This window comes from Paramisgurnus dabryanus, chromosome 11, assembly GCF_030506205.2.
Source record: "Paramisgurnus dabryanus chromosome 11, PD_genome_1.1, whole genome shotgun sequence".
Taxonomy (NCBI): Eukaryota; Metazoa; Chordata; class Actinopteri; order Cypriniformes; family Cobitidae; genus Paramisgurnus; species Paramisgurnus dabryanus.
The window spans coordinates 20,395,634-20,408,533 of NC_133347.1; the positions used below are offsets into that span (position 1 = coordinate 20,395,634).

Sequence of the window (12,900 nt, forward strand, 5' to 3'; positions counted from 1 at the left end):
TTACTATAACTAAATTATATTAGATTGCATTTAAATTCAGGCATGCCCAATTCTGTAAAAAAAAATTATTATACTGCGGATAATTTTTTTTTTGATGACGTGACCAGAGCGCAGGTCACCTTACGATGCATCGCTCGAAGGCACAACATTGGAGCGTGGTGTAGGATCGTACAGGGAAACGCTAACCTTGTGGGAAGTGTCCCATTTCTGCAGGCCTTCCCATGAGAACCGTGTGCTTTGGTATCATAATTAGACTGGATTTTGATTGGCATGGTACATTTTGATCCATGTGGACCATTTTTGCTGGAACATAGTCGCTGATAGAGCTATTTTCTTGGTCTGTAGATGTTGGAAAGGCGTTTAGTTTTTAACAAGGCCTGCTGTGCTACCGTTTCACAGTACTGTATCACCACACACACATAGTCATGACTCTCAAGGGCATTTTCTCTCTCTCGCTGTCCCCTTATTCTAGACATGGAGAGCTGACTGCATGGTGCACTGTCAGGAAAACAAAGGGAGCAGAAGAGCAAAAAGTAAGAGCAAGATAGTGGAAACGAGAAAGATGAGAGGAAAAGAGAGAGAGAGATTGTTGGTGAAGGGTGAAGCTAATCGCCCCTGACTGCCAGGGAAACTCTTTTTAGAGGCTCTCTTTTCTTTATTCATCTCACCTCTGCATTCGGGGAAGACTTTTCATCCATTACACATGAGAGGCTTGCTGGGTCTTTTAAGAGCTCAGAAAAACCCTTTAAATGGGTCATGCCCCGAGTTTCAGATGTGATTCCTGGTTTGTGGTCTTTTATTGGTGTTATGCTGTGCATGATAAGTAGTATTGCGTCTTCCAGTAAGAATATCTACACATTTTAATCAGTATGACTTTAGTAAATATTTCTAACATGAAATGAGTGACATTAAAGTGAGCTATAGAGGCTGAGGGGCATCTACACTAAAATGTTTAAACGTGGCTGAAAATGCCAGGCAGTGGGCGCTTGCCAGCGTTTTTTCACCTAAGCGCTTTGGTTGTTATGATACTTCTGCTTTGTATATCAGTTGTTGAACGATGTGCCAGTTGGTTGTTGTGATATTTGTCTAGACCCTCCTCCACTGTGATTGGACCACAGAAACCACCACAGGTTTATCAATGCCATCAAAAGCATTATTTTGTTTTGGTTTCAGGGTTCCGACGGGTCTTTGAAATCCTTGAAAGTTTGTGAATCTGTGGAAAAAAATTCAAGGCCCTGGGAAGTTTTTGAAAATATACATACATAGATATAGGTCATTGAAAGTGCTTGAATCTGTTTTATGCAAGATGTTTTCTGGAAAAAAATCCATATTATTCTCTGTGTAGTGTAGGATAATATCATAAAAATTCTGGATTTTTAAAGCACGCGTGCTAAACTGTTCGTTTTAAATGCTTATATCTTCTGTATGCGAATGTTGATTCGTACCAAAAAGCTTTTTTGCATAGTTGTGTTTGACACATGAAAACGTCTCGGGTTATGTATGTAACCATTGTTCCCTGAGAAGAGAACGAGATGCTGCGTCTCTCTTGCCATACTTCCTGCGTCCCTGTAACGCCTTCTTTGGCAATATTTCAGATAGCAATATACTTCCTGGCTCCCGCGTCACCCTGTCTTTGTCGTTAAGCCTCACCATTGGTTGAATTTGATATACACATTCAGACGCACTTACCCTTTGAGGCGTCCCCTCCATTTTTTTAAATGGCATTTATCGTGTTTGTAACCAAACTCTTAATATAATCTTTGAGCTAGTAAAAGGTAAACATATTTCTCTAAACTAATTTATTGCTTGAAAGAAGTAGATGAATAATCTCATAAACTGTATATGTAGTGATTTCCACAATGATTTCTAGATTTTCTAGATTTTTGTCATGGTAAACGTATGTTTATATTTACTTGAGACTGAATTGTCTGTAGATATTGTTTAAAATCTTATAAAACATCCCTTTAAAGATGTGCTATGAAATCTTTAAAATATAAAGAATAATGTAAAAAAGTATATTTTCTTTTGCTAAAAATACAAAATGATTTCTTAAATTGAGTCTGTGGTGATTACATTGTGCTATTAAAACAGTAAGTCAGTGATGTGTATGTGTATCAGTCGGAAGCATGTTTCTCAGTGTGTGAGAATCAGCAGCGTAAATGTTTCTCTCCTCTGGGAGTCTCTTTATAACCACAGGAGGCTCCCCTTTCACGGTAATGACTGTAAAAATACACTGAGCCTAATCTCTTGGCAGGTCCATACACACGTAAACATTATCCAAGCCTGAGAGCATCTATTGCTTGTTTATTAAATTTTATTTGCTGTGCATTGGCAGAACATTCATCCAAGTCCCTTCAAGCTCTTTTGAACTTTATTTTTATAGAATGCAATCTTTATTCATCGCAATGCAACTCAAGCCAGAAGAGTTTCATCCGAGTGTAGCAAAAATGTAATGCAGTCAGCGTATTGGCTTGATACCTCTGGGTTGTAAATACAGTATCTGGTTGTGCTGTTTAAGTAGGGTAATGATGCTATTTTAATGGCAGTTTCATGATATCAGGAGAAGCCATTATTGAGGACTGTGCAAGCTAACACGGTATTAAATTAGTAAGAGACCTCAAGCTTGAAAATGATATTTAATGCTGATGTGTCTGCTTGACACTTTATGACTTTTAGTAATTTTATGATATTTGATTATGAACAAATTTCAAATTTACGGATTGTTGTGTGGAAAAACTCACATTGTTAACATGGTTTTGATGTCAGTGTAACGTCTTGTTTAGACTGGGTTAGGTTTTTGTACACCGTTCTTGTCATCCTGTCATTTCCCTCTAGTGTTAGCGTTAGGTTACTGTTAAATGATTACTCGCACATGCGGTTGAATGTGTCCAGTCCAACTCCAATCAAACGTGGTTATCCCTATGCCCTTCAAAGATCAGAACTCTTGATGTATAAACTTGAGAGAAAGTTACGCTACTGTGTCTCATACTGTAGTCCATTAAAATACATTTGCCGAATAAAGCACTGAAAAACAACGTCATTTTCACTTTATGTGGAGCGACTGTTTATGCTGCATCTTCTTCCCGAAGTGCCGTTTGGAATTCGTCCTCCATCTGTGTGTGTGCGCTTGTTTAAGTGCACTCAAAAGTGCATACACGGAGAGACGCGTTTCAAAAAGCAAGCCACCAATCTTTCTGTTCTTGACAAGACACATACAAACAAAATGATCTCGAAACACCACAGTATTCTTTTTCTAATAAAAACATTTGTTTAAGTTGTTTGCCAATAAACGACATCGCAGAAATTGTCCTTGTCTTTATTCATGTATAATGCTGAAACAAATGTAGGCATGTCAGAATTACAGTTATGCCGCTTACATAATGTAGCCCTTTTAAATGTTTGATTACAAGATAGAGACTTAAGGAAAATTATGTAGACTAATCATTTAAGTTTAATGTCGTAATGATCAGCCTACTTATTTGTATGTCCCACAGCTGCCATGGAACATTATTAACCGGTTCGAGAACTTTATTTTTTTGTTCTAACCGGTTCAGAAATGTCAATTTTAGGGTTAAACCAAAAACCGAAAACATTAAAAAACTGTTTCTGTTCGGAACGAACCAATTGGGAAAAAATCTAGTTCAAAGCCTTACTTCAAACAGAATCAGACCAAATAGAGACGGTTAGTTAGTCTTATGCAGATTTATGCATATATCACTTCAGCACACTGTTTAACCATTTTTTTTGTCTTAATTTAGCCACAACTTTCTCTGTGTTTCAGCAAATGGAATGATTTTTGGTGCCAAATCTTATATTGACACATAGTTTGAGAAAATGCATATTACCGTGGGCAAATTCACTATCTTTCGGGTTGCCATATTTCATGTAACTCAATGTACTAGCCAGAAATTAAGCTCTGTTTTTTGCACAGGTCTACTAAACGGTTAATGGTGCCACATGGTGATCAACAGTAAAAATTACAAATTTTACCTCTTAGCAAAAGGAAAAACCACCAACAATCAAGAATGCATGATTATATGGTGGCATGGCTTTGCAATCAAAAAATGTCCTTATAATGGAAGTCAATGGGGCAAAAAAGCCAAGAACAAATAATTATGGAGAAAAAAAATAAAATCTAATGCTGCACAAAAACTAAAAATGCATCAAAGCCAATATTTTACGTGCCAAAGACTGTAAAAGAAAGGTAAAATAAAATCCAGTCCACAATCACTTTTTATATTGAAAATCTGTCATTTTGTGTGTTTTATTCCCCCCAAATCAGTGACATCACATATGAACTTGTCAATTTAAGAGTTAAAATCATGGAATTTTTTTGTAAACATTTGGAAGTTTTGATCTGATACATGTTTACAGCCGTTTAGAGCTTTTTTTACAGCTTTTTTGGCCACAGGCAACGCGAAAAGGGTAGTAAATTTTAACAACACATAAGGGTTAAAAGATACTGTAGACTGAAAAGCTGTAAGAGAGAAACTCAAGTGCCTAAAATGTTTGTGTATATGTGTATGGTCCCCTTGGTTGTAGTGTGTGTCATTGTTTTGTAAGTCTGTCTGTCTGTGTGTGTTTGTGTGTCTGTTAGTAGCAGAGTGGGTCGTTTGTCCCCTCGGCTTCAGAGCTTGCACTCTGTGTTTTGTGGTCACTTTGTGTCCTTCCGAAAGGCTAAAGGAATAAATGTGGGAAAAAGCAAAGAGACGCTGTCCTTGTACATACTGTAAAAAGCTTGAAAAAAAAACTTCAGAACCAAGCTTCACATTTTCTCATTTTCCTTTTTATAATACTGCAGAAAGCTATCCTGAGCTGTAAACGCTTTTGTTATCCCTAGAGAAATGCAAACATCAAAACATCTGTAATATAATATGATCTTAGCAATTCATGTGTTGCTTGAAAAATAGTATTTTCTGTAAATATAAATAGGTTCTTTTGAATGGCCATGGAATGAGAGAGACATTATTTGACTCTGTGATATTGTAGTTTTAGCATCAGCCAGCAGATGCGAGCCCTCCTCTCCTCTGTTGTTTCGTCCAAGAATAGCAGCATGTAATGAAAAACTGTTACTGGTTGTCTTGTGTCTTGGAAGGTGGGATGAAGGGATCATCTCTCATAAGGAGCCATCTGCCTCTCTGCCTTATTCACTCATCACATTTACATCTGATTACTAGAGGCAACCTTGTTGAACAGAGCTTCACATGTGCACCATTACAGCTAAATGCATGTGTTATATCATACATACGCCATGACTACATCCAAAAGAATTGCCATTGGTGTTTTTGGTGTTCATGACACATTTCAGTTTTTTATTGAATGTACTTACCAAGTATTTGAACATTTTGCTGTTGTTTCTGATCTAATAATGCCAATAGGTTCGTTTATAGGGTATATAGTACCATCGTACATCTTAGTATGAAAGCTATTTGCGTCTATTTAGTAAAACAAATGCGTATGTGTTCATTATTTTGCCTCTATTAGGTCAAAGATGATTAGCACTATGGTTATACATTCATTAATTCATGAGTCAAATCAGTTTTTAGTGTGAACATATAGACAAGATATAGGCTTCAGGTGGATTTCTGTTTTTAAATGTGTATTATATATATATATATGACATCAATAGTTGTCTTACCCGCCACCACTGAAATGTACCCGCATTTGTTGACGGGTGTTGATGTCTAAAACTATTTTACCCTCAAAACCTTGCTTTTAGAATCTGTGAATCTCAGTGTTTTAACCTAAAACTCAAGGCGCAAAGTCCATAGCGAATACTACCAATCTCAGTCTAAGTGAATCTTGGTGTCAAGGGGATCTCTTGAGACCGTCCAGTAAGATACTATAAAAGATACACAGTTTCAAAGAAAGCGGGACGTTTGGTGAACGAGAGCCAAGCAGAACAGATTGTGTTGTCTCAAAGGTCAGCATCGCTTATTTCCTGAAAAGGGTTGACATCCATTACTCCAGCTCTGACTGGACACATTTCACACAGCTGGATGTCTGGATCAAAAAATAACATACAAGCTACAGTATTTTCAGAATGCAATGCTTGTATTCTCTTCAGTGTACTGTATAGTATACACTTAATAAAGCCTACAGTTTTTATAATAGTATGTGAAGTCACAATTGTACAATATGCAGCATTAAAAATTTGTGAGCCAACCGGTGAAAAGTCAGCTAAAGTAATTTTTTGCAATGTATGGTTTTCTACATAAACTCATCCTACATAATGTAAAGAACATTCTGGGAAAATAATATAATCTTGAAATATTTAATATTGACTATGGTCATGTCAAAGATAAAAATGAAATCAGTGAGTGAAATCAAACTTTGACGCTCCTATTTCCAAAATTAGATTATTAGACTTTCAAAGACACTGTCACATTTCATAACCATTGTTTAATGTATTTTAAAGTGCATCTATTTCATGTGTATTTGGTATAATACAATGTGTTTGCGTGGTTTATGGTTAAAAAACACATTGTTTTTGTAGCTCCAGGTTTCCCTGTCTTCCTGAAATTCACTGCTTTTATACAAAACTCATCGATTTGAAAAGTGCTGTGTCTGTGATTGGCCAGCTAATCTGTATTTTGTGATTGGCCTGAATACCTCTGACGTTAGCTGGAAATGTGACGCTCTTTACCATGTTTGAAAGATTCGGTCACAATTCAATGCTAACAGGAGTTAACTTACAGGCTGTGAGTCCAAAGTGGGAGGAATTATGATAATGTCGGTCTTGTCTACATCACCAGTCCCAGGAAGTAAACTGTTGCCTACAATCCGTGTGTTTGTTGTAGTCCAAGAAAAGAGATTTACATTGGAGACAATAACTTGTGTTATCATTTACTTTGGGGTTTGAACCTTTTGCATATCATTAACATGTACTAATACACACTTACACACCAAAGGAAATGTAAAATCATGAATCAGATAATTGGTGCTCTTTAATCCAGTTTTGTGTTAAAAAAAAAGAGATGAGCTAAATGTTAAATTGGCATTATGATTGGATCAGTTTCCACAATGTCAATGAATGCTCAAGTACATTGCATCATGTGGGAAATAATAAAAAAATATGTGTTCTGTTGTGTCTGCACATTTAAGCAAATGCATTAAATGCATTTAGGTCATTTGGGTATTGCATGCATACTGGACATTCACATGCTGCTTATGGTATGCATACTGTATACTGCATAGGAATAACTCTATTTTGCAGAAGCCAAACAGCCACAATCACACACTTTGTTTCAAAGAGGATGAACGGTATACTGTAAGTGTGTGTGAGAGTCTCATTAGTGTGCTCCTCACTTCTAATTCATTTTTAGCAGGCTGTTCCAGCAGAATGAATTTTTGTAATGACCTACCTCATGGCATGCCTCCTATTTTTGTTTGTTTATATATTTGAAGCCCATGAAGATGACACTGCTGCAGAACCAGCATTGTGCCTCGCCTCACTAATGCAATTTGTTAGTGTTACACATTCAGTCTGAATCAGAGTTTATGTGTTTCTAATCTCTAATCGTTAGATCTCTAAACCGGGTCACTTCATTTTTCCGTGGCTAAGTCTATCATCCGTTCAAAATCTGTCTGGATCGATGTGTAGCGTGTGGGCTGCCAATGCCACCATGTGCAATTCGGAGAGATTGGAAGTGACTGCAGCCAATTGACAGTAGTTGAGGTCACAATGGCTTTTTCGATGAGATTGAATGGAGAGAAATAGAGGTGATCTTCTGTTATAAAGCAAGACTGATTTAAGCGAATATGTGCACTGAAAAAATATTCATTAAATTTACTCAATTTTTTAAGGTAAGTGATTGCAATCAATTTATTTAATTTATTTAAAATAAAATAAAATAAACTTTTGTTTAAATGTAGCTTAAATAAATTGATTGCATCCACTTACCTTAAAAAATGTAGTAAATTGAATGAATCATTTTTTTCTGTGTGTGTATGGAAAAGAAAAGTTTTTAAAGTATGAGATCAAACATTATTGGCTTTCTTTAGTCTTTTAATTGCGTTGTTACTTTAAGCATTAATGAGATATGCAGAAGAAATGAATAGTCTGTTTATTTAGACTTGTAGGAAAGAACAGTCAGTCATGAATGAGAAATAATACATAAAGTCTTCTCAGTTGTTCCTAAAAATGACCTTTAAAATCCTTTTAATTGTATTCCTTCCACTGTTTAATAAGACTCAATATGAAATCACAATTTTTTTTTTAAGTTTTAATACCATAACAGTGGCAGCCAGTGACTTTTTTTCTAGGGCGCACAAATGTGAAGCTCATCAAAGTATGTATTTAGCTGTCTTGTGTGTGGCTCGCCACTACATCTTGTCTATATTTTTTTTGTTATACACATATTACAGTATAGGTAAACTATGTGTTCCTATTTTTATTCAATTTCCTAAATAATTTTAGGAGAAGCATCCAATACTTAAACTACATTATGTCTCTTTGAGCTGTGAAACATCTGAGCAATAAAAGAGCAATTAAACTTCCCTCTGGGGAATGTGACACAAAGCCAGTCTTCTCATGCGTTTTAGCTGAAGATGAACACACGAACCCATAATTGTGGCTCTTCCTCGAAGATAACCCGTTTAAGTGATGCTAGTGTCACACCACATGGATGTTGCTGGAGTGTAATTAAGTTTCTCGCTATGTGTGAGGGAAGAATCTTAATCTGCATGGGATGGGGGTTTGGTTAGGGGGCGTATGCAAATTCTTTGCTGCATTCAAGATTAACCAATAATTTGAAGTGTTAACCTAATTACACAGAGCTATTTAAAGGAGATTGAGTCATAAAATCAGCACATGGTCTGATGCATAGTGCCTTAGTAGCATATACTACATATGTAAAATAAAAATATATAGACCGTTTCATCGGGCGCACGTGTGGTGACGCGATAAGCCTCTGGTCTGAACTTTACTTCCGGTTTCTGTTTGTTTAATGGTCTGACTAGTTGCTGAAACTGAACTCTTAAACAAATACCTTTGTCCAAAATAACAGATGTTTTGGGTTCCTATGTAATCTACGTGTTGTTTATTTTGCTTGTTATATAAATAAACTACTTTTAAAGGACTTTGTTGTTATTTATTCTTAGCGGAGTTTACCGGAAGTTACGTGATGACCACGAAAGCCGCATGTTTATGTTGTTACTGCTGAAACCGTCTATACAAGTTGCATTATTATTAATTAAACAGCTCATTGGAATGCTTGATTCTGATTGGCCAGTCAGGACATTTGCAGGTTTTTATTCCTCAAACTAATAACTAATGCTGCAAATCATTTTGACAGGTACAATTAAATATTACCCAAAAATTAAATATAAATGTGTCTTTAAATAAAAACAAAGAGTTTTTTTGTAATTGTTGCGGGCAAAAATCCTTGATCTTGCGGCGCGTTTCTTAAAAAATGTGATGGAATATGCGGGATATTTATGCAATTTTATGCAATGAAATTGCGGGAACTTGCAAACACCATTTGCAGCTTTTGCAGCTCTTCACTGATGTTCACGTCACGTAAGTGCGTCACTTCCTAACATTCCCATGACAACAGGGGACATGGCTGCGCATGTGTAAAGTAAATGCAAAATTTTTCAACTTTCTGCTAAGATATATATGACTTTTTGCTACAAAAATGCTTGGATTATGAAATCATGCAAGCCCGCATATTTAGCGAGCAGAAATCTGCAATTTATGTGGCAAAAGTGCGGCGTATTTTAAAAATTTGGCCCCGCATAAATATGGGATTTTCAGGAGGGACTGATTATATTTACAAACGATTAAACCAAATAGTGTATTTGTGACATTTGAACGTAAACGTTTTTTCCTTGCGGAAGGTCTGCATTCGGTAAAAATGAAAAATATTTCAAATCATATTTTCTGTTCCTTAGTACCTTACTTATAATAATAATGTACAGGCAGCTGGTTGTTATTGCAAAATAAGCCCCTTTAGTGTGATATAAGACCCCCACATTGCATCTGGTCCTGAACACACTGTCTGAGTTTATTTCTGCGATTACAGCTTGCTGCCTATACATCATCCCTTACGTATTACATGTATGACATCGCCAACTACTGGCCTGGCATACATAATACAGCATTTTTAGTTGTTCCCTCATCCAAATGAATGGTGATCATTTTAACAACATTGTCTTGCGTGAAAAACGCAAAGTATTACGTTTTAGGTGCATCATTGTTGGGCAAATGTACCCTTAATCTCTTTATCTCTCTCTCTCTTTTTCTGTTTTTATTTCTCTTTTTCTGTCTCTTTCCTGGCTCTTTTGTTCCAGTGAAATATTCTGGAGGTGTTATGTGAAGGCTGCATCTTGAGTTTTGTTGACTGCTAATCTCTGTAGTTCAAATCTACAGTGTCAGACTGTCTAATACAGGGGTCTACAATGTGGTGCCCGTGTGCCAAAGCACATTCTGTTAATAGTCTCAATTGTAATATTTATTTATTACATATTTTTTTATATTAGCTTGGCTTGGTTTATGTATGTTAACATTTTAAATAATACTAAAACGTATCAACAAGTAAAATAAAATAAAATCAACAAGTAAACAGAAAAGTTTTGAGTAGACTAGATCAAAAAATGTTTATCCATTGTGTAGCCCTTGCTGACAAAAAGGTTGGAGACCCCTGGTCTAATACATATAACCTTCAGTATCTCTCTTTTACCTCTCTCTCTCTCTCTCTCTCTCTTTTTTTTTTTTTTTACTTTCTGTGTATATCATTCACTCTGTCTCTATCTGTCTGTCTCTCTTGCTCTTTACAAAATAAATAATGCATTGACTAACACTGGCTAGGTTTAAATCCCTCTGTTCTTACCAGGAATGCTGCCTGCTGTCTAAAAGTGTGTTTATCTGTGTTTGCCAGGGATTATTTCTACCAGACACATGCCAAAGAATTGTTTAAATAGAAAATGTGTCCAAAATAATTGAAAATCTGATGTTAATGTGTGTTCGCAGGAGAGTGAGCTTCAGCATGCTTTGCAGGAGAAAGTGCACGTGAATCTCCAGTTGTTCAACGATATCCAGAAAGCAGCAAAGTATGAGCAGGTAAGCAGTCCGTCTCATTCAGGCTTTCGGCTAAAACACAAACCCTCCACACACACTCACGCACAACACCATCGCAATCCGTTCTGGCTATAGTTTGTTCTCTAGTGGAGAGAGTTAATGGTGTTTTTGCCACTTGAGTGGAAGCGGAGGATTGCTCTTCATAAACCTGGAGGCCTTGTGCTGCCCGCAACACGTTTTTACATCCCCTAACTCAATCCATTGAATCCCTCCGCCCTGCTGGAGCACATCAGTGGCCACCCACTCGCTCGAGAGATTGATGAGTTCATCTATGAATGGGTGTATTCACACTCACTGCATAACCCAGTAAGCTTCCTCGCTGCATACAGCCTATATGTGGTGTAAGTGACTGATCAGGAGTGCTCTACCACAGTCTTTTTAAGAAAAGTCTATACACTTGGCTGCCATTTCAGTCTTACAAGACCATGTCTAATCTACTTGAATAGGGGTAGAGCGATAGCTTAAAATTGTGCTAAGGTCACAATAAAACTACATATTTCTGACCAAACTGACATCAACCGTAGAATAAATACAACACATTTGGTTTTTTAAGCTCGAAAGGAGTGAAAAGAGTTTGTTTTAGGTTGCGTCTAAAAGTAATTCACAACACTGTATCGCTTGTCATATTGAGCGTTTTACCTTTCACTGTAATAAGACTGAGGCAATGAACATTAAAATGAAAAATAAACTATGAAATTAACTCAAGATACTTATCCACATGGTTAAGGTAGTCTTGAATGTCTCTAAAATATCGACTTATTTTCGACCCAATTTTAAGTTATGGCTTTTTGGCTTTGCACGGCAATCTTGTTGCATCTTGTTAATATCTATTGTATCCGTTTTAATTGACAATCCTCTTGACTATACAGTATTTTCCATCTTAGATAAAGGGCTCTATCATACAATCAGCGTAATGCAGCGCAAAGCGAGACTCAAGTGTTTTGTTAGTTTGAGCTCAGCGCAGTTATCATTTTCAGGTTCAGCGTCACGTTGTTTAAATAGCAAATGCATTTGCGCCCAGGTATTTGGGCACATTGTCGGCGCATTGCTATTTTGAGGGAACTAAAATAGACCATTTTTTTGTTATTAAGAGAGCGCTTTAGTAATATGCTCCAATAAACGGGACGACAACAACGCGCTTTTTTTTTTTTACATGCATGGATGTGCAGCAGCACACAAGCATTTTTAAATATGAAAAAATTAAAGGATGAAAATGAAAAAGATTATTATTCAGTCTCTTGACACCGTCATTATTCAGTCTCTTGACACCGTCAATCACCGCATCCTCCTGTCGACTCTCATGTCTATGGGTGTCACTGACACAGCGCTTTTATGGTTCAAGTCGTACCTCTCAGATAGGTCATTTCGGGTATCCTGGAGAGGTGACGTCTCCGAACCCCAACGTCTAGATACCGGGGTCCCTCAAGGCTCTGTGCTTGGACCGCTGCTCTTTTCGATATACATGACATCCCTGGGCTCTGTCATTCGGAAACATGGCTTTTCCTACCACTGCTATGCAGACGACACTCAACTCCACTTGTCGTTCCACCCTGATGATCCTACGGTTTCTGCCCGCATCTCGGCATGCCTGAGGGACATCTCACTCTGGATGAAGGATCACCATCTCCAGCTTAACCTTGCGAAGACAGAACTGCTTGTCATATCATCCGAACCAAAGATTCATCACAACTTTTCCATTCAGCTAGGTTCCTTGACCATCACGCTTTCCAAGACGGCCAAAAACCTGGGAGTGGTCATTGATGATCGGCTTAGCTTCACGGAGCATGTTGCCAGCACCGCTCGCTCTTGTAGATTCATCC

The 12,900-nt window shown here is 37.1% G+C and overlaps 1 protein-coding gene across 4 annotated transcripts in view; it reads left to right on the forward strand.

Moving 5' to 3' along the window:
• The window catches only part of rimbp2b (RIMS binding protein 2b), a 152,726-nt gene that overhangs the window by 81,645 nt on the left and 58,181 nt on the right, over positions 1-12,900 (forward strand). For all 4 annotated transcript variants that reach the window (XM_073816239.1, XM_065247336.2, XM_065247346.2 and 1 more), the window contains exon 3: positions 10,973-11,062. The gene's annotated coding sequence lies outside the window, so the exon portion shown is untranslated. The remainder of the gene's footprint in view (positions 1-10,972; positions 11,063-12,900) is intronic.